At 35.5% G+C, this 26,516-nt stretch overlaps 1 pseudogene; it reads right to left on the bottom strand.

The window, feature by feature from the left end:
* Positions 1-533: 533 nt before the first annotated feature.
* On the bottom strand, positions 534-24,053 carry LOC129061073 (carbonic anhydrase 1-like; annotated as a pseudogene).
* Positions 24,054-26,516: the final 2,463 nt, after the last annotated feature.

Genomic DNA, 26,516 nt, shown 5'->3' on the forward strand with positions numbered 1-26,516 from the left:
ATAAACATGTACAATTATTGTGTGTCAATTAAAGATAAAAATAGCATAAGGTGAAGTGCACATCTGACTAAAAGATTGCATGATGTTTCTATAGGATTCTAAGCACAAATGACTTCTTTGGCATTTTTATAAACCATTCACTTGTGACTTTTCTTCCAATTTTAAAGTAAAGATTCTCCATGCAAACTAACGAGTTGTAATAATGGCAGAGAAGCATTGTCCTTGCTAACGTGGGGAGAAGAAGTGAAAGCAATATCTAGAAGCATCATCTTCCTATATAAAAGATAATCATTTTGATCACAGACAACACAAATGGTAGCAATGTTGGGCCAGCATAACGATATTAAATCCAGTTGTCATCTCAGCTGTATTTTTGTCTTCAGGAGTAAGCAAACTAATTTCTCAATATTTCATCTCCAGCTGCTCTTAGGTTGTTATATTTGAGGCAAAATACTCTTGCAAGTAAAGTATTTAAGATTTTTGAATGTAAATGGAGTAGAAACTTAATGGTTTTAGAAACTGCACAATAGAAAGAAAGAGATAAAATTATTTTATTGGTTCAAATAAACTGGAAAAAATAGACATACAAATCACTTAGTTGTAATTTTAAAGAATTCCTCAAACTAAACTTGAATTTAAGCATAAGCTTATGCTTACAGATTACTATTTGCTAGCTTACTAATTATTATTTGAATTAAGCAGTAAGAACTAAAATTTAAGTTTCTTAGTTTTACAGATTGATTTGAAGGCATGCTGTCTTGCTAATATTGAAATAAATTTATTTCTTAAAAATTATTATTTTACTGGATTATGTCAGAAGCAGGGCTGTGTTCTTGAGGAAGGACAAGTTTCTTCTCAGACTCATCAAAATGAAGCTGTCACTGTTCTGCCCTTCAGAGGTTGGGTTGGGCGGTTGTTGTGCTGAATGGGGACAGCATTATCACCTTCAACATTTGATAGAAGACTGTGGAATTGTGCCAGCTGGAAGGATAAAATATTTTTAAAATAAAAAGTTTTTAAAGTTACATAAAGCATTTTATTTACAGGATTACTAACGCACTGATATTTAGAAAACTGAGTTAGAAATTGCAGTAATATCACTAATAGAAAGAGAGAAAGCCCCAAATCCTTTATATTCATTCCTTTGAACCAGGCATTTTGCTTTAATTATTGATGACTGGGTTAAAGTATCAACTTTTTAATTTCAGCTGTGAGTACGTTGGGTGAGTGACTTATTAGCTTGGTACCTTAGTTTCCATATAGTACTTACTTCACTGTGTTGTTGTGAAGATTAAATGGGTTAATACACGCAAAGCCCTTAGAATGATGCTTGACATATACCACGTGCTCAATAAATGTCAGTTAGCAACAGGCTGCAATGCTTGTCCTGTAGGTTTGTTATGAGAATTGGCTAATAAAACATATGTAAGGCACCTAATAAACGTGGTTGAGCAATGAATGATACTATAATCACCATTATAAACAACAGTTAATGAGATATTTTGTTGAATATTTAAAAGTTTAAACTCCACAAAAGGAATAAAAATATTTTTCCAACTATCAAGGTATGCCAGCTGGGAGCCACAATTCCCCAAAGTCTTATTGAAATGTCCAGTCACAGTTTTTCCTTTATTTCTGAAATGCTTAAGAAGATATTTAACAAGGTTGGACTTTTCCTTATTAAGGAGGAAGGAGTGGTGGGAGTCATTTTTTTTTCTGCCAAAGGCAAAAAAAAGTATTATAATGCATTTTTGGATAGTTTAATAAACCTATGTCCCCAAATTAATATTTTTAAGTTGGGAGGAAAAATGAACTTCTCACAAAGCTGACTGAAATAATAATCTCTCTCACTGATACTATCAATTAAAGTAATATTCCTGCTACGCATTCCCAGTTCCCATTCATTCACAGCTCTACCTGCTCTGAGCTGGCACTGATGCTCTCCTTAAAGATGATCCAAGTTACACTCTCATAAAGAGGAGGATGAGTCAGAGAGCCAGGGTAGGTCCAGAAATCCAGGGATGAAGGAAGGAGAGTAGAGGGGTCAAAATTTGTGAATGGGGCTCGTTTGCCCTGGAAGAAAAGAATACATCATTACAGCATGATATAAAATACTTATATGAATATATGTGACATATATATGCTATATTATCTTGTTATACATTATTTAGAGATTTTAGCTAAGAGTCATTGATTTTTCTACTATTTAGTATTTAATGACTGGTGTGTTTGTGGATATAAACAACAATATCAACAGAAGAAAAAAAGATGAAAAATGTGTTATATGTAAGTTTTTGACCAAGACGTTTCCTTCTTCATTTGGTTGCAGATAAGCAAAGATTCAAAAACCTTTTTTACAATCTATATCTTTAAAACATATTTAATTTCTAGTATAAAGCTTTTGTTTTTTCTCTAGGAATGATGCCAGATTCTATTTCAATGGCAAAAATCTTTATTGACATGCATATTGGTTGTTTTAGTTTTATTCTATTTATTCCTATCATCTTTTCTGATTATTACTGGTGTATAGGAAATATACTGATATTTGTATGCTAATCTTTTATGCATTCTGTATTTTAGATGATTCTTCTGGAGTTTTCAGGTGGATATTAGTGATGATATCAACTGCACACAATGATAGTTTTGTTTTTGCTATTTCAATATCTATCATAATATGTACTCTTTCATTATTTTGTTGCACTGACTAGGACCCTTATTATAATTTTCAATTGTGATGGTCACAGTGGCACCTTGGTCTTGTCCCTGATTGAAATGAAAATGCTTCAAGTGTTTCACTATGAAGTTAAATGTTGATACAAGTTTCTAGGTAAATTCTTTATCAAATTCAATAAGTTTTCAGACAGTTTTCTTTCATTTTGTTTCATCCTAAAGAAAGGGCATTAACTTTTATCAAATGATTTTAAGCATTTAACAAGTTGATCATGAGGTTTTCTTCATCTTTAACTAGTTAATATAATGAATTAATTTAAGATTTTCTAATATTGAGTCATTCTTTTATTTTCCCAAAAATACTAGTTCAGAAACTCTACTAGTTCAGAAACTACTCTTTTAATACACTGTTGAATTTGATTTGTTATAATAAATTTTAGGATTTCCTTTAGCTACATTCCTAAGAAAGTTTATCCTATGTTTTTTGTTTTGTTTGTCTGTTTTGTAGTTTTCATACCCGGTTTTGGTATCAGATTCCATTAAATTGATGGGAAGTTTTCTGTCTGTTCCTTCATCTGGGCAGTTTAGTTAACACTGGCATGATTGTTTCTTAAAAGTTGAGTAACCCTTTTCCATGAAGTGGTCTGGGCCTAGAATTTTGTTTAATAGATACATTTTGACTACTGTTTAAATTTACTTTTAGGTTCTCAGTCTATTTAGGTATTCTAACTCCTTTTGAGTCAATGCCCTTACTTCACATTTTCTTGGAAAATTATGCATTTTATCTAAATTTTCAAATTTACTGCCATAATGTTATAAAAAATTTTGTCTCTTAAAATTCTCTTCTATATCTTTAGTCACAACCTATTTATTTCTAATAATGTTTTATATGTACTGCTTTTTTTCTCTTTATCCAGCTTCCCCAAAGTCTGACTTTTTTGTTGTTTTTCCAAAGAATCAACTTTTCAATTTATTGATAAAATTTTACCCCTTACTTAGTCATCATTTTTCTTTTTAAAATTTATTTATTTATTTATTTAAGATGAAGTCTTACTCTGTTACCCAGGCTGGAGTGCAGTGGCACAATCTCGGCCCACTGCAACCTCCACCTCCTGGGTTCAAGCGATTCTCCTGCCTCAATCTCCCGAGTAACTAGGACTACATGTGTGCACCACCACGCCCAGCGAATTTTTTGTATTTTTAGTAGAGACAGGATTTCACTATGTTGGCCAGGATGGTCTTGAGCTCCTGACCTCAAGCAATCTACCCGCCTCGGCCTCCCAAAGTGCAGGGATTACAGGCATGAGCCACCACACCCGGCCATCATTTTTCTTTCTTATTTTATTCTTTTCTGCTTTTATCTTCACTAGTTATTTCCTTATATTTTCTTTTCATTTTTTTTTTTGATAACTCTTGAGTTGAGGGCTTATTTTTTATCTTCTGTCATTTATACTTTATAAGACACTCATTTAAGTTTAATCTTTTCTAGAATCAGCATAAATCAGATTTATTTTACACAAATATATGACAGTTCTCCATGCTGCAAAACATGACAAATCTCTGATTTATGGTTTAACTGCTTACCATTAAAACAATAAAGCTGTTTGTGTATATAAAAAAATCCATATTTTTTTGAGTTGACAAGAGTTACGGTTATCAAAGATTGTATATCAATCATATCTCAAAAGAATGCCCTTTACTTCTGAATTTTTGTACTGCTAAAAAGCTAGAGATATCTTTATTTATCAAATGGAAAATCACAATTTTGTTAGATATAGTTTTTCAAGCAAATTTAAATGGCTATGTAATCTGGTTTTCTACAGGCCATATTCTGCTGAAATAAATAAACCATAACTATGAAAAACAAAAAACCAAAACAATTCCCTGCATTAGAGACTTTCTCAGAGGTAGGCAGTATTGAAGTAGCACCTTGATTTTCAGCTGGTAGCTTTTGCTATGGCCTTCCTACTCCCCAGTTTTAATATTTCATTAAATGATTTCCATAGATCTGTAAATTCCTGTTCTCTGATTTAAACTACTTATGTAGTGTGTTTACCTTGGTTTTAATTGCTTGGAGGGCATCAAGTACTTTCTGCAGCTTTGGGTTGGCCTCACCAACCTGGAGATTTAAGAAAATAAAGTATGCGATAAAGATTATTATCAATCGAACACTGCTTAGCTAAGTTTTGAATTTTTTTTCAATTAACAACTGACAAGAGGTAAGGTATTTTCTCTCTGCTTTAGAAGGGGAAATTTTTCAAGCTGTATGTCTTTGAGGGCCTTTGTACTCTATAAATTGTTTATAATATGTACCTACAGATAAAGTAGCAAACTAAAAGCTTGATTTAAACTGAATTATTGGCAATATGTTCAAAGTTATACAGGGCAAAATCTAGTAATTTATCAAAACTGACACAAAAACAAATCTCTTATTTTGGTCTGTTATATTAGTTTTCATTACTACAGTATTTGGCATATTGTAAGTGCTCAGTAAAGGTTAAGTAGAGGTGCTATAATTTCAAGAGTTACTTGGTTACCCAGGCATACGCAATTTAATAATAACTTTTTCGTGGAACTTTTCAGGGATTCTTCTATAGAGGATTTGAGCAACATCTCCCATTTAAAAAATCAATTGAATGTTCTTTGCAAGAAAAAATTCTCTTACTATTTCTTTCCTAATGAGATATTAAGTTGTTAAATTTCTGAATCTATGATTTCAGGTTTCCTTATTAATATTTAATAATATTTCTTTCCTGATGAGATATTAAATTAATAAATTTCAGAATATATGATGTAGGAAGTTTAGAGGAAGAGGAATTTGGAAGAGATGGAAAATAGAAATTCCTTTTTCCCTATGAACACCGTTCTATCTCACCTCCACCTGAAACTCATTTCTCTCTTTAAGAGGGCAGAGATAAAACCAAGCAATAAAATACTAGGGAACTATTTGTTCACCTGTAGTCATCAGTTAAATGGAAACTTTAAAATAAGAAATTCTAAAATATATGTTACCTTATTTCCTTCTATTTTGAGGTCTAATTGGTAAGACAGTGGAAGCAGAGCTGTGTAATTATCTGTAACTCACCTTCATCAAAACACCAATAACTGCCAAACCATCAGCCTTTGAGACAGCTTCAGCAAGGCTGGAGTACTTTGCAGAATTCCAGTGAGCTATGTGAAGCTAAAAATGATACTATGGTTAATTAATTATTTATACCAGTGTGATGAAAAAAGGTAAGTTATAAGTTAACTTGTTACCGTATGATGATGTATCTTGGCTTAGATACATAAAACTTATGTGAACCTTTATCCAGTGGATTAGAAGAGTTATGTTCTCACTCGTAGGAAGGGTTATCTGTGTGCCAAGTAGAGATTACAAAACCTGGAAGCAGTAAGAAAATGTCCTTTCCTACGATATTGTTATTGAATATTACTCCTTTAAATGTATCTTTCTTTGTTATGAAAAGATCAGGAAATATGACTAACTAGTTTTTGAGAAAATAATTGAAGTAATTTTCTCTCACATGAGGTACTTTATAGTAAATTTATGAGAAAGGGTTCCTGGAGTACCTGGGAGTCTTGGCCAAGAACAGATTCTTTCGGGCACATTAGTGCCCTTTCTAAACACCTCTCAAATAAATATCTCCAGCTTAATGTCTCTGCAAACTCTAGATTTGTACATCCAAGTATGTATATATGTATTCTTGATATATTCTTGATATCTCTACATGGATGTCTAATAGATGTTTCAGACTTAATCTGGCCAAAATAGAACTCTAGATTTCCTTCTTGCCAAACCTGCTTAATTTTACCTTCTTAGGGTAAGGTTTTTAAATTGCTCAATCAATAAGTACAACAATTATCATTCATTTCTTACTTTCCCCACCTATCAACATTCACATCTTACAGATTATACTTCGTCACATGTTCACAACTTTGAGCCTTTGCATTAGCTTCTAATTTTCTCTGGAATTTCCTTCCCCATGATCTTCAAATGGCAGACTTTTGTCTTGAATTAGGGTTGAACTCAAATGCCACTCCTTAAATAATTCTTTTCTGATCATCCAATATAAAGTAACCACCACAAATCAAAACAGTTCTATCCATATCACTTATTTAATCTCTCTTCTTCCTATTCTCCTACCTCCCTTCCTCCCTCCCTCCCTTCCTTCCTCCCTCACTTCCTTCCTCCCTCCCTCCCTTCTTTCCTTCCTTCCTTCCTCTGAAACTTTTATTTTCCCTATCAAATGCAAGTTCTGATAGCAAGTACTTTTTAAAAACAGTATCTCCCACCTGTAATTCCAGCACTGTGGGAGGCTGAGGCGGGCGGATCACGAGGTCAGGAGTTCGAGATCAGCCTGACCAACGTGGTGAAACTCCATCTCTACTAAAAATACAAAATTAGCCGGGTGTGGTGGCACATGCCTGTAATCCCAGCTACTCAGGAGGCCGAGGCAGGAGAATCACTTGAACCTGAGAAGAGGAGGTTGCAGTGAGCCGAGATCACGCCTCTGGACTCCAGCCTGGGCAACAGAGCAAGACACTTTCTCAAAAATAAATAAATAAATAACAACAAAAAATAAATAAAGACAGTATCTGGCATATTGCAGGTGTTCAATGAATATTTGTTGAATGAAAAAAAAATGATTAAGACAGTATATTAAGAGGGATCACTTATTGCAATTTCCTCTGACCATGCCAGTGTAGATTCTGTCCCTACTTGTAATTAATTATTCTTACATCTGTATTCCCATGCTTCTTTGTGAATAGTCATACTGCCATTTACTGCTATATTTATTTAATCACAATAATTTATGCCTATACTTCCCTGCTTGAAAAGCGTTTGCTTGTGTCTCTATGGAAATGTTAAGTAACATTATTCAGCACATGCAACATGAAAGGTGCTGGTCTAAGTGTGCTCTGTATGGGTTGACTCTTTTCATGCTGTCAACAATTATTAAGATAGATACTAATGCTATATTATCTAGATTCTCTATATAGGAATATTGGAGTGTAGAGTGATTTGTTCGAAGTTGTACAGCTAGTAAGTGGTCGAGCTTTGATTCAAACCCTGGCAGTCAGCTGGGTACTTGCATTCTTAAGCAACAGGCTGCACTGCCTCTCAAACCTATTGTCTTATAGGTATCCTAAGAAGGTTTATTGAACTGAATTTAATCATATGCTAAACTTTGTGGCTGTCTCTCATATCTAGCATGGATTATATTGATTTTTCTCAATTTAGATGAGAGAGTCACTAATTTAATTTTCTTGGATACTACCAACTATCCTTCCAAAAAGATAATACTAATTTAGGCTCTTAGTCCATTTAATTTTAATCTACATTCAATTTTATGGAGGGGAAAACCCAATTAACAGATTTCTGTGCATTGAAAGGTGTTAGTCATGCTTTACAACACAAGGTAAAGCAAGTTTTATTTGTATACAATCTGCCGATATTCTATCATAATAAAAGATACACATATTTTGTAACGTAGCAGTCTTCCCTGTAAAAATCTATCCTATATAATTACTTTCACTAGTGCACAAGATATATGTACCGATATATTCACTGAAGCATTTTTTAATAAAAGCAAAAGAAACCAATATAACAAAAATCATATGTTGTGATTGTTCATCAATAGAAGGCAGTTAAATAAATTCTGATGCATTCACCCAAATGAAATACTATGGTGACACAGTAAAAAAGGTGGAATTCAATCTTCTGATTTTTAAAAATTGTCATGATAAATGAGTAAATAGAAAAAAAGCAGGTTGCAGAATTATATATATTATAGAATTCATCTGATGAAAATAAAATTAAAAAGTCTACCTGCATATATGGGTACACATGTATTATATAATTCATACATCTAAAGTAAAGAGCAAAATTTCTCCCATTTTAATCTCCCAGACCCTCTGTTGACAGTTTGGTGTACATGTCTCCATTTTTCTTTGGATATACTGATAATGATGTCCTGAAGTAAGTCACAAACTTCCATGTGAGAGCAGGTTAAGAGCCAGGGAAACTCAGACCCTCATCTAGGTGTATGCTGTTCAGTGACCATTGCTATGACTATTGCTCTTAGTAGAGTCTCATTGAATTGTCCTGGCTTGGCCACAACGATACTGCTGGTGTATCCAAACTTGAACATTTAAATAAAGAGGAAATGGTGGTGTGTTCCATTTGGGGTTACAGCTTTAAAGGAGAGCAGTGTCATCGTTTGAAGCTGGCTTTGATATCAAGGTAACAGTTTTTGAGGCATTCTCAGGGAAAGGTGAATCTTGGGCTCAGTAGTTTAGCTGCCTCTTTCCACATGAAAATTTTCCCTCTCTTGCCAAACATTATGTGTCTGTGCTTGATTTTAATGGAACCTGGGAGTTCCTTACTGGAATACCCATTCCTTTGGAGTCATTATGATGTTGTCTTAGAAGAGAAGGGAGAAGCTGCTTCTGGGAGTACTCTCAGGGTAATTATCTCTCACTTACTAAATTACATTATTTCGGCAGAATATTTGACTCCATCCACTGTATGTTCTGAACCATGCTCATTTGTACTGTCCCAGTGAAAATGGAACTGAAAAAGCCTATAGCTGTCAGAGAGAGGACCACCTTTCAGCACTGGAAGAAAAGGGAACCGATTGTTAGCCTGATGCTCCACAAACTCTAGCTTATCTTTGCATTTAATATAAACTAACACTAAATTGTGTTGAGTAGAAGTGAAAACAAACATTAGTGCCTAGACTTTCATCTTGTTTTCCCCCACATCCATGAGGATGACAGTCATATGTATGGTGCACCCCTGACTATGGCATTGATGAGATATTCCATGAATTATACACATTTCCCAGCACACGAGGTACAATTTTACCTATTTCTAACTCCTAGAAAGCATATTGCCATGTGAGTGAATTACATCATTACAGGGCTGTCCTTGAATCTCCTTTAATTTGCAAGTTTATCCCTTCAAAAGACAGTATGCATCAAAAATCTTTAGTAGTTTATTTTGAGTAATGAACCATTCATCACCTACTATGTAACTGATGAAGACACAACAGTATATCTTGACAGCTTTGTTGAGAATCCGTGGCCAGGGACCAAGAGAGAGTACCAGTGGGGCAGTGGGGCACTTATAAAACTTTGTTTGGAGAGCCTATCCAGTGATAATATTAGTTAAATGCACATAATACCAGACCTAATCTAATATTAATAATGGACATAGCCCCAAGGTGCCTAAAATTTAGGCCTCAGAAACTAGTAAACAAATTTAGCATTTTAAATCAGTAGAACTGTTTTATGGAATTGTCATTGAATAAAATATTGAATAAAACTTCATGAAAAGCTAACTCTGTAGCAAAATTTGTTCCAGATTCTGGAGTATAAGGATAATTCAGTTACTGCTTTGTTTTTCTTTTCTACTGTGCGCATTCATACTCATCCCAATTAGAAAATATTTTTCTTTTTAGTTGTTATATTTGTAATGACTGGTTCACTAGACCTTTCTGGATAAATGCTGTTTATTCAGAGACAGTGAAGTGAGCATACAGATACTGGAATGACGAGAAGAGACGTGATGGTGACTTTGAAAAGAAAGACTGAAAATAGAGAGCTGGGAGTTCCAAAAATTTTCTTTACCACCTGGGAGTTTTCCAGAAGTCCAAGATGCCTCAGTAGATTACAGCAATGCTGCGCACAAGCACAAAAGACTTAGAATGGGTGTCATATTTTTCGAGCACTGTTTTTTAAATTTCCCCAGTAGACTGCAAGAAAAATATCAGAAGGTTCTTTCAGGTCACCTGATCAGTTATCGTTGTCCTCAAAATTTACATGGAAGGAATGTCCCACATTGATAATTTCTTTGGCTGTGGCTGGGTTGTAGGAGACACTAATAGGTTTCAGAGAGGTGTCATGTTTGGCTTCACTGGTTTTAATATCAACAGGGGACTGGTTATTTCCATTGGCAATGGGATACAGCTTGCTCCATTGTTCAGGACCTACCAGGACAAACACGTGTAAAATCAATGCTTTATCAAATGCTTGATTCCAAGTTTTAGGAGTATAGTTACCTGTCTGCTTATTAGATTAGGGTTTATTTAAGTGTATTAAATGATATTCTCTTAAGATTAATAGAAATTCTGTGTTTGAAAATGTCCCTTATCTTTCTTTCTTACTCTCTCTCTTTTTCTCTTTCTTTCTTTTTCTTTTTCTTTCTTTCTTTCTTTCCTTTCTTTCTTTCTCTCTCTCTCTCTTTCTTTCTTTTCTTTCTTTCTCTCTCTCTCTCTTTCTTTCGTTCTTTCTTTCTTTCTTTCTCTCTCTCTCTCTTTCTTTTTTTTTTTTTTTTGACAGAGCCTTGCTCTGTCACCCAGGCTGGAGTGCAGTGATGCACTCTCGGCTCACTGCAACCTCCACCTCCCAAGCTCAAGCGATTCTCATGCCTGAGTTTCCCAAGTAGCTGGGATTACAGGTGCATGCCACCATGCCTGGCCATTTTTTTTTTGTATTTTTAGTAGAAATGGGATTTCATTAAGTTGTCCAGGCTTGTCTCGAATTCCTGACTTCAAGTGATCCACCTGTCTTGGTCTCCCAAAGTGCTGGGATTACAAGCATGAGCCACTGCACCAGGCCCCTTTTCTACGTTGTACTATAAAATAGTGAATTTGTCAATACTACTAATATAGATGTATACTTATAGTCTATAGAATCAGACCATACATATTTTATTATTAGCAATAGATTTCTAATACAAGCTTACCTCATTTTGTTGCACTTCACTTTATTGTGCTTTGCAGATATTGCATTTTTTACAAACTGAAGATTTGTAGCAACCTTGCATCAAGCAAGCTTATTAGGGGCATATTTTCAACAGCATGTGTTTATTTCATGTCTCTCTGTCACATTTTGTAATTCTCACAATATTTTAAACTTTTTAATTGTTCATATATCTATCATGGAGATCTTTGATGTTACTATTGTAATAGTGTTGTGGCACCATAAACCATGTCCAACTAAGATGATGAACTTAATCTGTAAATGTTGTGTGTGTTTTAACTACTTTACTGACTGGCTATTCCCCATCTATCTCCCTCTCTATAAGTCTCCCTATTCCCTGAGACAAGAATATTGAAATTAATCTGTTTAATAACCCTACAAAGACCTGTAAGTAAGTACTCCAGTGAGAGGAAGAGTCACATGTTTCTCACTTTAAATCAAAAGCTAGAAATGATTAAGCTCAGTGAGGAAGGCATGTCAAGAGTTGAGACAGGCCAAAAACTAGACCTCTTGTGCCAGTTAGCCAAGCCATGAATGCAAAAGAAAAGTTCTTGGAGAAAATTAAAGGTGCTACACCAGTGCACACACAAATGATAAGAAAGCAAACAGCATTATTGCTGATATGGAGAAAGTTTGAGTAGTTCGGATAGAAGATCAAACCAACAACCACATTCCCTTAAGCCAAATCCTAATCAGAGCAAGCCTATAGCTCTCTTTAATTCTGTGAAGACTGAGAAAGGCAAAGAAGCTGCAGAAGAAAAGTTAGAAGCTAGTGGAGGTTGGTTCATGAGATTTAAAGTAAGATGCCATCTCCATAACATGAAAGTGTGAGGTGATGTGGCAAGTGCTGATAAAGAAGCCGCAGACAGTTATACAGAAGATCTAGCTAAGATAACCAATGAAGGTGACTACACTAAACAACAGGTTTTCAGAGTAGAAAAAGCAGCCTTCTTTTGGAAAAAGATAGCATCTAGGACTTTCATAGCTAGAGAGGAGAAGTCAATGCATGGTTTCAAAATTTTTAAAAACAGCCTGACTCTTTTGTTAGGGTCAAATGTAGCTGTTGACTTTAAGTTGAAGCCAACACTCATTTAACATTCTGAAAATCCTAGGACCCTTAAGAATTATGCTCAATCTACTCTGCCTGTGCTCTATAAAAGGAACAACAAAGCCTGAATGACAGCACATCTGTTTACAGCCTGGTTTACTGACTATTTTCAAGTCCACTGTTGAGCTCTACTCCTCAGTAAAAGAAGATTCCTTTCAAAATATCACTGCTCATTGACAAAGCACCTGGTCACCCAGGAGCTCTGATGGAGATGTACAAGGAGATTGATGTTATGTTCATGCCTGAAAACACAGCATCTATTCTGCAGTCTATGGATCAAGGAGGAATTTCAACTTTCAAATCTTATTTAAGAATATACTTTGTAAGGCTGTAGTTCCCATAGATAATAATTTTTTTTATGATGGATCTGAGTAAAGGAAATGGAAGTTGTCTGGAAAGGATTCACCATTCTGCATGAACATTTGTAATTCATGGGAGAAGGTCAAGTTATCAACACTAACAGGAGTTTGGAAGAAGTTGATTCCAAAGTCATGGATAACTTTGAGCCTTCCCAACCTTCAGCAACCACTATCCTGATCAGTCAGCAGTCATCCACATTGAGGCAAGACCCTCCACCATCAAAAAGATTAATACTTGGCTGGGCGCGGTGGCTCATGCCTGTAATCCCAGCACATTGGGAGGCCAAGGAGGGCAGATCATGAGGTCAGGAGATCGAGAGCATCCTGTCTAACACGGTGGAACCCCATCTCTACTAAAAATAGAAAAAAATTAGCTAGGCGTGGTGGTGGGCACCTGTAGTCACAGCTACTCTGGAGGTTGAGGCAGGAGAATCACTTGAACCTGGGAGGCAGAGGTTGCAGTGAGCCTAGATCATGCCATTGCACTCTAGCCTGGGCGACAGAGCAAGACTCTGTGTCAAAGAAAAAAAATTAATACTTCTGAAGACTGAGATGATCACTAGCATACTTCAGCAACAAAGTATTTTTAATTAGAGTACGTAGATTTTTTAAACATGCTATTGCACACTTAATAGACAACAGCATAGTGTAAACATAACTTGTAAATGCCCTGGGAAACTCCAAATTTTATGTGACTTGCTTTCTTGTGATATTTGCTTAATGATAGAGGTCTGCAATTGCAACTTCAGTATCTCTGAGGTATGCCTGTATATACATATCAAACATATTTTGTAGTCAGCCGTGCCCCAAAAGACAATGCTAAGAATACATGCAAAGATAGCATAATTATTTAAAGCAGACAGTTCAACAATTAACCTATGGCTGTACAATTACTTTAAATGCTTAATATCTCTTCTGTTGGAAATGGGAACAAGCTATCATTTTGATCTATATAAACAGGAGAACTCTTACCATTTTTGTCATCATATCCCCAGTCTGGACTTGCCATTATCTTCTACTGAGTTTTCTTTTCCTGAAAACAAAAATAGTACCTGGAATAACTAACTGCAACTGTGCATGCAGGAGATGCCTTAAATCCATGCTTGGGCATTTTTATAGAAACTTATTTGCTTTTAATAGGCCATTATTTCATCATCTCTGCTTATCAGGAAGTACACATATCTAAAAAAAGGTGTTGTAAAAAATTCTACAAGGGCTATGTTAGTTTCAATTGCTTAATTTTCTTATATTGTAAAAGAGAATTATCAAATCCTAGATTTTAGAAAGCCAAGTCCTGTTTCACTCATGTTAGCAGAAGATATGGCTTAATATTATAATATGTAATTCTTTAGATTTTCTAAATGAAAAATATTTTGTACACTCAAGATTTCCAACTCTACCTTTGTTAGTTACTTAAGCAATATAAGCAAAAGTAATTTATCAGGAGAATAATTTGTGTGTTTACAGGCTGATCTGAACTAGTATCTTAATGTTAATTTAAAATCAGATAATTAAATTACTAATCATTTGTAATATATGTTATTTATAATGGCACATTTTATAGATATGCAGGGTAAGAATAAAGTCCATTTTGGAGCAATATTGGAATTCATAAATGGAGAAGATTTTATTAATATTAAAGTTAAATATAACACAATATGTATTTTATAAATCAAATAGGTCTACTAGAATAAAAGTCTTATTTTTAAATAGCTCTATATAATTTATAAACCCCTTTCTTATTATTTTATTTCACCATCACACATACATACAAATGCTATATAGTAAGAATTAGCATTTGTAATTGAGAAATGTTGAGGTACTTTGCCACAACTGGCAACAAGCCAAGAAGCCAAGACTTCAGCCTCCTAATCCAGTTCCCTTCTTCACTATACCTCCACCAAATGCCACACTAATTCCCCTCCTATGCTCACAATACTCTTAAGTCCAAGTTAAGCCTGGACCAAGATGAGAACTGATGCCAACTGAATGATGAGAAGGTACACAGGACTTTTCAGGAAGGCAAAGAAAACTGATTAGGATGTGCCAGACTCTGGCCAGTTCTACATGTTCAAAGCTCTAAACATGCTCAAAGAAAAGAAAACCAGAAAAATAAGCTTCCATAGTGATGCTTTTTTCATGCCATGACAGTATTCCTCCTTTCACACAGTAAGGATTGTCTGAGCTGCTGCAACCCCTGAAAGAAGAGAGGGATCAGGAACAATTTTCTCCAAGGCTGACTGGAGACACGTTGTTTGCTCCTTTGCAGTTAGTGATGGTTCATTATCTCATATGCAGAGTGGGCTGTGGTGATGAACATCCGCAGAGTGGGAAGAGGCCCAAGCTCCCATTCTATGGCTTTAGTAAGCATAAGAAGATATTGTTTAAAAGGGAATTCCTTTTTTTTTCAAAGTACTGTTTATTGAAGGCCCAATAGGGATCAACTGCTGTGCTAAAAACTTTACGTGCATTAACTTATTTAATTCTTATTATAACAAAATTGGGCATTAAAATCTGTGTTTTAGGCTGAGGTGGGAGGATCTCTTGAGCCTAGGAGGTCCAGACCAGCTTGGGCAACATAGTGACACTCTGTTTCTGAAAAAAGAAAAAAAATTGTGTTTTACATTAAAAAAAAATTGAGGCTTAGAGAGGTGAAGACACCTCCTCAGGGTTACAAAACTTGCAAGTGGCTGCTTATATCCCATAAGCCTAGGGTTTAAACCTAGATCTGTGTAATTCCAAAGCTAATACATTTGCTTAGCCTTCCACTGTCAACAATTGTCCACTGACCTCCAGTTGATTCTATTTTCTGGAGGATTGGATTAGGTGATGTAGCTTGGTTTGGCTCAAGATGACCAAGAGTCAGGCTTCATCCTTGGGCTTACTTCACTCCGGAAGCTCATGGAATGACAGGAGCAGGCTACCCCCTGCCAGGTAATTTACCTCCTAATATTGTATACTTTGTAAAATGTAACTTTAGCTTGAACTACTCTATTAATCAACAGATTTGAAAAACAGCAACCCCCTTTCATTACACAATTATGCGATGATTTGTCACATAAATGCTTTAACATCCATATGGAATGGTAATTTATTTAAAGTTTTAGGTGCAGAATGACACTGGACCCTAACTATTATCACCTTTTATTTTATTATGTACCCAGGGTGTGTTATTGTACTGGCAGAAAATTATATAGAGAAAGGATATAAAGTTTAATGAGCCTTTATAAGTCCAAACACCCTTCCCATTTACCTTTATCCTTCTTTTTCTGCTTAGAAATTTTGCTTCTCTCAGCTGAATCTATGCCAAATTCAAGATGTTTAGTTTTGTATTCACTTCACTTTCACCAACAGCCTCCTCCCAGTATACTTTTCCAGGATGATCTTTGAGTTACTTTTACCTACCAAGAAGGAGTTTAATCTACACAGACTCTGCTCTTCTAAACTAAAAGTGTGTATATATATATATATATATACTTTTAAATTTTATATATATAACTTCTAAATTTATATATATAACATAATTATATATTATATATAGTATATAATATAATTATATATTATATATAGTATATAATATAATTATATATTATATATAGTATATAATATAATTATATATTATATATAGTATATAATATAATTATATATTATATATAGTATATAATATAATTATATATTATATATAGTATATAATATAATTTGAATTTATACATATATAATATATATATTAGATTATTACATTTATTTATTAACACCAATTAATTTCACCTAAAGATTTTTTAGTAACCTAAAATGTTTTTCAAAAAAGCATTTCTTCAGTGTTTTTAAGTATATATTTAAGTCAGTTTTAAATTATATTTAAGAGCCTTAGTATTTCTTATTTTAACTTTTGTTCTTCTAGTTCCTTTGATACTTTTCATCTAATTTTTATTTTAATATTTAAAAATTAAAAACATGAACTCTTCTGGAAGCAAATAAATTATGTTGAGTTTCAAATTTAAATTTGTACTTAGAAAATAACTCTGGTATAAAAGGAACAAAAAGTGAAAAAGAGTGCCATCCGTGCCTAGTTACGGACGAGATCTGCTAAATGCCACAGAAAGGAAAAATCCACACCTTGGCAGGACCAAATTCCAAAAAGCCATAGCTGCTCTACAATGCTTAGACTTCCACAACAATAAGTGGCTTTCCTGGGATTCATATTTTCCCTAAAATGAGGAATAATATATTGTGAAAATAAGTGTCATTGTTGACTATTAAATTTGGCCTGACTCTCACATTGCCTCCTAAATTCCCTGCCCCTCCAGAAATGGTATCATTTGGGGTGGCAAGATAAATCTTATTTCCAGTGGAGAAGTGGGTCATGGAAAATGGTGATGTTAGCCTAGACATTTCTGCATTGAGACAACTAGAAATTCTGATTAATCAACTGAAGTGGCAGGATGGGTTATCTGGATTTCACAGCTATCGTTTTCTCTCAGTTGGGCTTTCTCATCACCTGTAACAAAGCTGTGTTGGTAACTTTATTCCTTCCAGTGTTTGTATTTGTCTCCATCCATACCGAGCTTGTTCCCATTTTAGGACCTTTGTGCTTGCTGTGCTGCTGTCCAGATTGCTGTGTACCCAGACCTTTGTATAGCCTCAAATATCTCCTGCTTAGAAATGACTTTCCTGAACTCCAAATTCACATGTCCTCCTTTTCCCAGTCACTCCATTATATCATTCTGTCTTATTTCTTTCATAGCATTTGTCACATCTTGTTTGTATTGTGAAATTAATTTACTTGCTTAATGTCTATAACGATCTCTAAAATGGCATCTCTATGATATGATAAAGCCTTGATCATTTTTTTCACCACCATGTTCTCTTCACCTATAATATGCCTGGAAAACAGTGGCGCTCAATAGACACTTATAGAGAGAATAATTAAATGGTCATTTTTAATTTAAACTATTGTATATTTTTAAAGATGTAGAAGAGCAGAATGTTATCAGGGACTATGCTTACCCAAGTGCACTGGTCTGAACTCAGGTTGTGTGGTACATTGATATTTGGGCATGTGAATGAGCTTTGCTATACTCATGTTTGTTTTTGGATTAAGGAAAAAGCCTTTCCCCTCTCAGTTCTATTAATGGGAGGAATGAAGTGACCCGTCTGTGTCTGTCAGTCATTACTGGGAGAATGAGAACACTGATCTTTGTAAGTGTCATGTTTATGACACTTTGTAAGTGTCAAAATCTAACTCTTCAAATATAGTTTGAAATTTGACACATAAATTTCAAAAATCCATCACTTTTATGGCTTTTATTGCTGTAACTAAAGAAAAGTTTCAACCTTTTATTTCCGGTCTTGGAATATTTTATTTTTAACACAGTTGTTAAATCTGCTAATAGGTGTTTTTTATTAACAACCAAGTCAACTCTTTATATGTGATCATTTTAATACACAGCATAGAGGCATTCACAATGTCCTACAATTTCATGCTTTTGAAAATATTAAATTTTAAGTATATCTCATTGACTGTCATGCTTATTGAAATTACTGGCTAGAAAAACACACTGTATATTCAGAGAATGTCTAGTGAACTTTTATGCTAATAATTAGGAATCTCTTCTACTGCATGAATGGATAACTTGGGCAGGTTAATAGTACTATCCCCGTATTTATTTTTAAAATTGAGAATATACTATTTGTATCTTATCTTCTATAACTATTTGGGAAATTAATGAGTCTTGTAGAACAGATGATGACACTATTAAGTAACATTTTTCACCTAAAAAGGAAATAACATGCATTAATGATTTATAAAGCATAAAATTCTGCCAGGCGTGGTGGCTCAAGCCTGTAATCCCAGCACCTTGGGAAGCTGAGACAGGTGGATCACCTGAGGTCAGGAGTTTGAGACCAGCCTGGCCAACATCATGAAATCCCGTCTCTACTAAAATACAAAAAATTAGCCAGGCATGGTGGCAGGCACCTGTAATCCCAGCTACTCAGGAGGCTGAGGCAGGAGAATCGCTTGAACCCGGGAGCCAGAGGTTGCAGTGAGCCGAGACTGCACCGCTGCACTCCAGCCTGGGCAACAAGAGTGAAACTCCATCTCAAAATAAATAAATAAATAAATAAATAAATAATAAAATTCTGCACAAATATAAATGATCGACATAAGCCTCAAAAAAAAAAAAAAAAGTTTGATTTTAACTCTCAGGCAAATAGATGATGATATAAAACAAAATAGTTCAAATATTGCATGTGGCCTGAAATTCAAACACTTGCTACATAGATACATGTTTGCTGTAGATTAAACTAAATCCTATATGTAAATATGAAAAGAGATAAGTTCTCAAGTGTAAATATTAAGGGAGGTGAAAGTCAGTTCTATTAGTTACCTTGTAGTAACATCCTTCATGCATCTGTTTGGGGGTTCTAGCTATCTATAATCATTTTAAGATTAAAAAAACATGTCTTCTTACTCCTGAAATCAGCTCTTAAATCCTTTTATCAAAGACTAGATTTCTAAAATACATTTGTAATGACATGTCTTTTCTTAATCCAGTGGTTCCCAGTGTACGGTTTGTAAATCACCTGCTTCAGAGTCACCTGAAGTGATATTAAAACACAATGTTTGTGTCTCAACCAATCCTTTATTTTTGTGAATGGCCTTGGCCAGTTTAGATGATCAACAAATAAGCTCTTTTAGTAAGTATTGGTAGCTTTGTTAGAGGTATCTGGGAGTTAGATGGCTCCATCCTCACAATCTAATTACCAAGAGGTGTATTTCAGTGAAAGCAAGTCTTCAACAATCAAATTTCCCAAGTGTACATGTGTTATAAGCAAACAGCCAGAAAATAGTCATATGTCTTGCCTGTAATTTCAGGCGGGCTGGCTGCAAGTGAGGCTCACCAACCAGCACCTTGCATGAAAAGCTCACTCCAAACAGACATCAATGACATCAAGACCTCTTTTGGGTCAGGCAGCTGAGTTCAGTGGGGCTTAGACCTCACATAGTCCATCAATGACCTTTGAGTGCTGGGCTTCTCCACTCCTATGTCTTGTTCATACAAGACATTTTCTGGGTCCAGAAAATTTTTCCTTCTCAATTACTACTCTTGATACCTCTAATTGTACAAAATTCTTTCTAACATCTTTTAAAGTAAATAACAAAACTTTAGGTGTTGATTTCACTACAAATAGCTAAGTAGCCACCTCTGAAGAGGGCAGGTCCTGATTAGGACACTATCAAGCATTCCTATTAGGCATTAGATTATATGAACAAAAGTTATTTATACTGAAGTGATGTGTAATTATAACACTACTGAATCAAAATCTCTGCATGCAAGACCTGGGAATCTATGTTTTTAACAAACATTTCCAGGTAATATATTAAAAACATATTTGTAGACTTTTACAAACATTTTTAAAAATCCTAAATGCTGTTTTCTTGACATGCTTTCTCCTTTAGGAAGAATACTGAATTAATATTCACTTCAACAGCCACTTCAAAAACTACTCACTGTTTTTCTAAATTAGATTTCCCCCATAAGATTTCTTGAATTTTTAATGCTTTTACTAGTACCTAACCCCAGTGAACAAATTTTTTCATTCATTTTTTTGTGATACCCTTTTAACTATTAAGTCAGTATGCTAAATACAGGGTGGTGACTTGCTCTGCAGTAGTTTTTAAATCAAATGCTCAAGTTAGAGCCATGATTAAGTAAAGACAGGTACAATAACTAAATGCCTTCTAGTAATGGAAATACCAATTGTTGCCTGCAGGAGATTGTCATTTTAATTTACTCTTATCTGATCTTTGTCTTAGTAGATCTATCAAAGAAAAGTGGCAAGTGCACTATTTGAACTAATGATTTGCAGAACGACTCATTACTCAAGGGCAGGGTTCACAGAAAAAGTACATTACAGAGGTCCTCTTTACTGATCTTAAAAGAGTAAACAAAGACATAGAATGAGGATGAAGTAGTATCTACAATGTTCCTTTAGTCTCTAGACTGTCTTTTGCTTCAGAGTTATTTTTAAGAATTAGCATTAACGGTAAAAATTTTTAAATCTGTCTAACCCAATTTCTTTGAGTAATGCTGTTTCTTTATGATAAACCTGGGTTAATAAGTATAAGATACCTAAAAATATTTTCTAAATGAGGATTAACGATTAATTGCACATAGCAGATGCACAGTAAAAGATGGCTTTTCTTTTTTACTGAGTGTGCTACTACTAATAGAAAACTGTGTGGGCTATGGTTGAAACTTAAATGCAGCCAGGTGTTAAGGAGGACACATGGCTATGTCTGAGCTTCCAAGGATTTGATGATGTACATTAGCTGATCAGCCTTGAAATCAAGGGACATAATCTGACCCCCTCACCCTGGAGTTTTTCTAATAAATGGGGAAGGAATAAACGGAATGATTACAAGTGCTTTCTGATTTTTAAAAAATCTTTTTATTTTTAGCCTCTACACTAAGGACACAACAGGTGCTTTTAAAGAAATAAATATAAATAGTTTCTTTTAGAATAGCCCAATAGAATGAGACCATTTTACTCCTGTACTTTTTTTACTCACATGATCTTAATTTATAACTTTTAAGAAATTCAGAGGCTGAGAAAAACAAATATCGGTATTTCCATTTCAAAAGGAAGAAAAAGGCTTTCACAGATGAGAAAATTAAGCCACTTGTCCAAAGTCAGATGAAACTGTTAAAAGTGGAATGTCAAGTCTTTAAACTCTGGGTCAAGAATTCTTCCCACTATGATAAATTATAAAATCAAACTAACAATACCTTTTTTTCATTACTTTTTACTTTATTATCACAAAAGAGTTTAGTCATATGGGAAGCTATTACCTCAAAACAGTCGTTGTAGTTTCCCTAAAACAGACCCTATAACTTTGGCTTGATTTTGTCCATGGGTGCTGGTGATGGGGTATGGACCATCTTTGGAGAGAATGCATGCTGCATGCTGTGATTTTTGCATCTCCACAGCTAGTCTGCCCAGCCCACGAAGCTATCACATGCATCCCTACTGAGGCTCTTTCAGGGCCTACCATTTCCACATTTCTGTGGAGAGACCAAGCTACTTGTGATTTATGCTTCCTGATTCCAATGCAGCTGGTGAATGCATATTCTATATTTCCACAAAAATCTACTTTATTTCTTCCAGTCCTAAGTGTAAAGGATCAGCCTACAGGATGGAACAAAATAGGTCCTCCTCCCTTCTATTTCTAGAATAGGAAGGAGAAAAAAGCAAAATTATTTATTAGGGGTCTTCACAGAAAAATTTCAGAAAAGAATCCTGTCCTCTTAGCTAAAGGCAAAATAGCAAGGTTTGAATGAAAGTCCTTCCTGATCCTGTTTCCTTTATGCAAAAGGTTACTTGGGCAATTAATTTAGCTGGTCAAGGCCATGTCTTATTCTGAATTTCCTGTTTTACTTTCTAAAAAATTTTTTTTCAAGTTTCTCCAGGCAAATGAGAGTTACCTAAACATATACAATAAGCAGATTTCTAAGATGGGTTTAGCTCTAAGTAAGTGAAGAATTTTCAGGCCTCTTAAAGATCTTTGATATCGAGTAACTCTTCTGTCCTCAGTGACTCCCACAGAAGGAGTGCAGGGCAGCTTCTCCTGTGGTTTCTTAGGGCTCTTTTAGCTTCTGGAATCAGAAAACTCTGGAGAGGCTGCTTAGGCAACAGTTTTCAAGTGTGACTTGAAAGGCTCTGCATTTCAAAACCCCAGGGTTGTGAGTGAAGAGGTGTTGAATGAAAGGCTCTTAATTGCATCGCCTTGCACCTAGTTTATCTGTCCCTGTGATGGAGTTCCTTAATATGCAACACTTGGACATTGCAGTAGTCCTAATTCCTTTAAGACTGTCCCAGACTCTGCCTTTAACTAGTTGGTAAAGTTCCACATAGCCTTTGTGCAACTGCCTGAGGGTTGCAAAATGAGGGGATGACATGTTGGCAAGTGCCTCAGTTTTCCTTCATCACCCAGGAGGCAGCCAGAACCAGTCTGGTGAGAAAGAACTCCAGGAAAAACACCTCCCCAGGTTCGTGTCAATAATGCTTTTAAAATGGAGATCCGCAGATTCCAGAGGAGTTCTTATGGGCCTTATAGGCTAAGAACCAAGCTCAGTTAAAATGAAGCTTATGAATGTGGACTTCTTAGAACAAATAGGGCTGATTTTATGCAGTGATTTGATCTGGGGAAGAAGAATTCTTGGCAATGTTCTGAATTCCTTCCTCCTATTGGTAATTCCTAGCTTGCTAGCCAGGGTTCACGTTTGATGTTCTTACAATGCGATCTTTTGTCACTCCTATCTCAGGCTCTAAGAGTCCTCATACAGTCCCCTGCGGAGTTGGACAGGATTTTACTGCGTGGTTGCTTGCAGCTGGCAACAGCTGTTGCTACACTTTTTTATCCACATTTATTTTTGTGTGTTAAGATTGTGTTTCTAGTCCTCCCCCAACTTCTGATACTACACACTTGCCAAATTGTTTGCTGGTGAACATGACATTATTAATAAAGGCCAGTGACTTCTTCCAAGGGAGCATTGACTGTTTATGTAGTGGCTTTATGTAGCCACTTCTGGGTATGGCACTCACTGTGCCATTTATTTTGGTTAATGTTTTTAAAAGACTCATTTTAACTTTAAAATCAGAGGTGGCAAATGAAACTTTGCTTAAGGATTCATGTCCCTAAAATGTAATGTTGGAGTAGTAAGGAAAAAAGGAATCATCTTTTAGCAGCAGCTAGGTATAATGAAGTTTGCAGAAAAGAAAAATACGGTGTATTTTATTAGATCCAACATTGACAGCACTGCTCTAGCATGATGGACATGCCTTCTGTATGAGATGAGTATGACATCCACTCAAAAAACAGCCCAGTGGGGAGAGAAATGCCAGCAATAATAGATGTGACCTTTTAGTGCCTTGGCCATTGGCATCGCCTGAGGGTAATCCTAGATCACCCATTTTTCCATTTGGATGTAGCTGAGACTGACAGGGCAGGTGTCCTGCCTAAAGCAACTGATTTACTGATTTACGAGCAGCTTTCAGTCTCCTTCCTACTTGCCTCTTGCAAAGTGAACTTGAAAATCCAGTTCTTTTCACTACCTCTGTGGAAAACCTAGAGGCAAGCACAGGATTTATTCTTTGTTACTTGTAAGGCTGCTGTTGAAGTAATGCAAAGGTCGATGATTAAATGACATACCATAAAGATTTTTAGTATTGTTATTAAACCCAGTAGGATTAAAATGCAGCTACTGACGAAAGACTTGAACTGCAGTGTCTAGATGAAGCTGATTCAAACACAACTTAATCCCCTCATCATAATATGAACAAGGAACAAAACAAACGGTACCATGGCAGTTGGGCACTGTCTCAGGCACCACAACTTCTGGTTGTTGAAATTAGCTATGGGTTGATTTTGTAACTCATAGTTGCATATTACAATTAATGTCACCAATCTGTCTCCTTAAACACCAGGTCTGCACCCAAATCATTCAACCTAGCCTCAAGGGGTGGATGGAGACAGTGTGTTTTGAACTCAATGATCCATGGCTTCTTAGGGTGTAAAATTTGGGCTAGACAGCACTGAGTGTGGGAGGGGAGAGAATCACATTTGGCCCCACTACATGTTAAAAGTGGCACTTGCAGAATCCTGGCTCCCTCTCTCTACATCCTCAGCAGGAAAAGTGCTTAAAACAATTTGAGGGGGCATACCTTAGTAACATCCTGAATAGATATGTGTGAGCCTGTCTTTTCTGGAAGCTAGATTTAGGTTAGCTTGAATGTCCAACGAATACCTGTATGCCTGCTTTCCATTCTGTCCTGTGCCATCTGGAGCAACTCAGCTCTCTAGACCTTAGCCCCAGTTTTCCAATCTAGACTGTGACCTTGCCTTTGACCTGTGGTTGGTCTTATTTCACAGCCACTGACTGCTGCCTGTGTCAGGATGCATGTACCTGCTTTGCCCACCCCCTTCCTGCCAGCTCAGCCCAGCTTCTACTCCAGGACCCTCTTATCTCACCCTGTTTCATGGCCTGATACTGACCACTAGTTGAGTTCACGGTCAAGTGACTGCTTGAACCAGAGGCTGAGAGAAATGCAGCCAATCAGGGCACTGAGATCACTGACTGCTGTGTGAGAAAAACTGTAGCTGCAAAGGAAGAACTGGTACACACGAACACTGAGAAACATCACCCCAAAATTGTTTTTCTCTAACTGAAGTATGAAGGTGAATATAAAAAGAAAGAAACTTTAAAGCTTAGTGAGAAAGCAACCAAATGTACCTGTGCACTTATTTTTTCATTTAAAAATTAAAAACAAATTTTTAAAAGACAGGGTCTTGCTCTGTCACCCAGGCTGGGTGCAGATCACTGCAGCATCCAGGTCCTGGGCTCTAGTGATCCTCCCGCCTCAGCCTCCCAAGCAGCTGGGACTACAGGTGCACGCCACTATGTCTAGTTCCTTTTTTTTTTTTTTTTACTTTCAGTAGAGACAGAGTCTTGCTATGTTGCTCAGGCTGGTCTTGAACTCCTGGGCTCCAGGAATCCTCTTGTCTTGGCCTCTCAAAGTAGGGGCATTATAGGCATGAGCCACTGTGCCTGGCCCAGATTTAAATTTTTACTTTAAAAAGTATATATTTTTTATTTTAAAAAAGTGATTAAGTGTATTTTATTTATTTTGTTTTAATGTAACTTGAAGCTAAACTTACTGTGCGAACCAAGCCATTTTGATCAGTGATAAATGGCAGGTCTAGTTTTTTTTTCTTCTTCTTATTGAAAGATCAAGAACCTCAGCCTGCCATGACTTTCTTGGCTTCCTTTACTAGCATTTAATCCTTCTAGTATTTGACATAATTCCCATGACAACGTGTGGACTGAATATAATGTCCTTCATTTCACAAATGAGGAGATTGAAGTTGAAATATTTTGTCACTTGGCAGAAGTCAGGGTGGCAGTGTTGATATTTGATCCTACTTTTTGTGCCTCCAGCCCAAGAGTTTTTTCCATGACAATCAGGAACCTTGAGATTAAAAACACATTGAATGTTGTCATATGTTGGTAAGAATAAAATACCAAAATGTAAATGCCTTCTACACACAGCTTTTCTCATGTACTCACTCTAACCTTCTATTTGCGCAATTGGAAGCAAATATATCAGCCTCACTGAGCTTCAGTTTTCTTGTTTGTGAGGTAGAAATAATAGTAACAGCCTTACACAGTTGTGAGGATGAGTAAATAGTATATATAAAGTGTCTCATGAAAAGATAGCACTCAGTGAATGGCAACTTTCCTATATTGATGATAATAATAATTATTGTATAGGAGATCAGGGAGGTGAAAATGTTTTATAAATTGCAAATTGATAAATGCAAGGTACTCTTATTATAATTATTTTCTTACATTTAAAAATATTTATTCACTATTTTTAGAATACGTTTTAATGGTTGGATCCATTTAGTATATTCACTTTAGTGTTATTCTAAGCCATTATTTTAGGAAATTAAAAATTTAGAGTTAGTTTAACTGAAGTGAATACCAATGCTTCTGAAAAGTGCTTTCCTTTTTTTTCATTTTACTTAATCTTAAAACTAAATGTCTTTC

Source organism: Pongo abelii, chromosome 7 (genome assembly GCF_028885655.2).
Source record: "Pongo abelii isolate AG06213 chromosome 7, NHGRI_mPonAbe1-v2.0_pri, whole genome shotgun sequence".
In the NCBI taxonomy this organism is placed as follows: Eukaryota; Metazoa; Chordata; class Mammalia; order Primates; family Hominidae; genus Pongo; species Pongo abelii.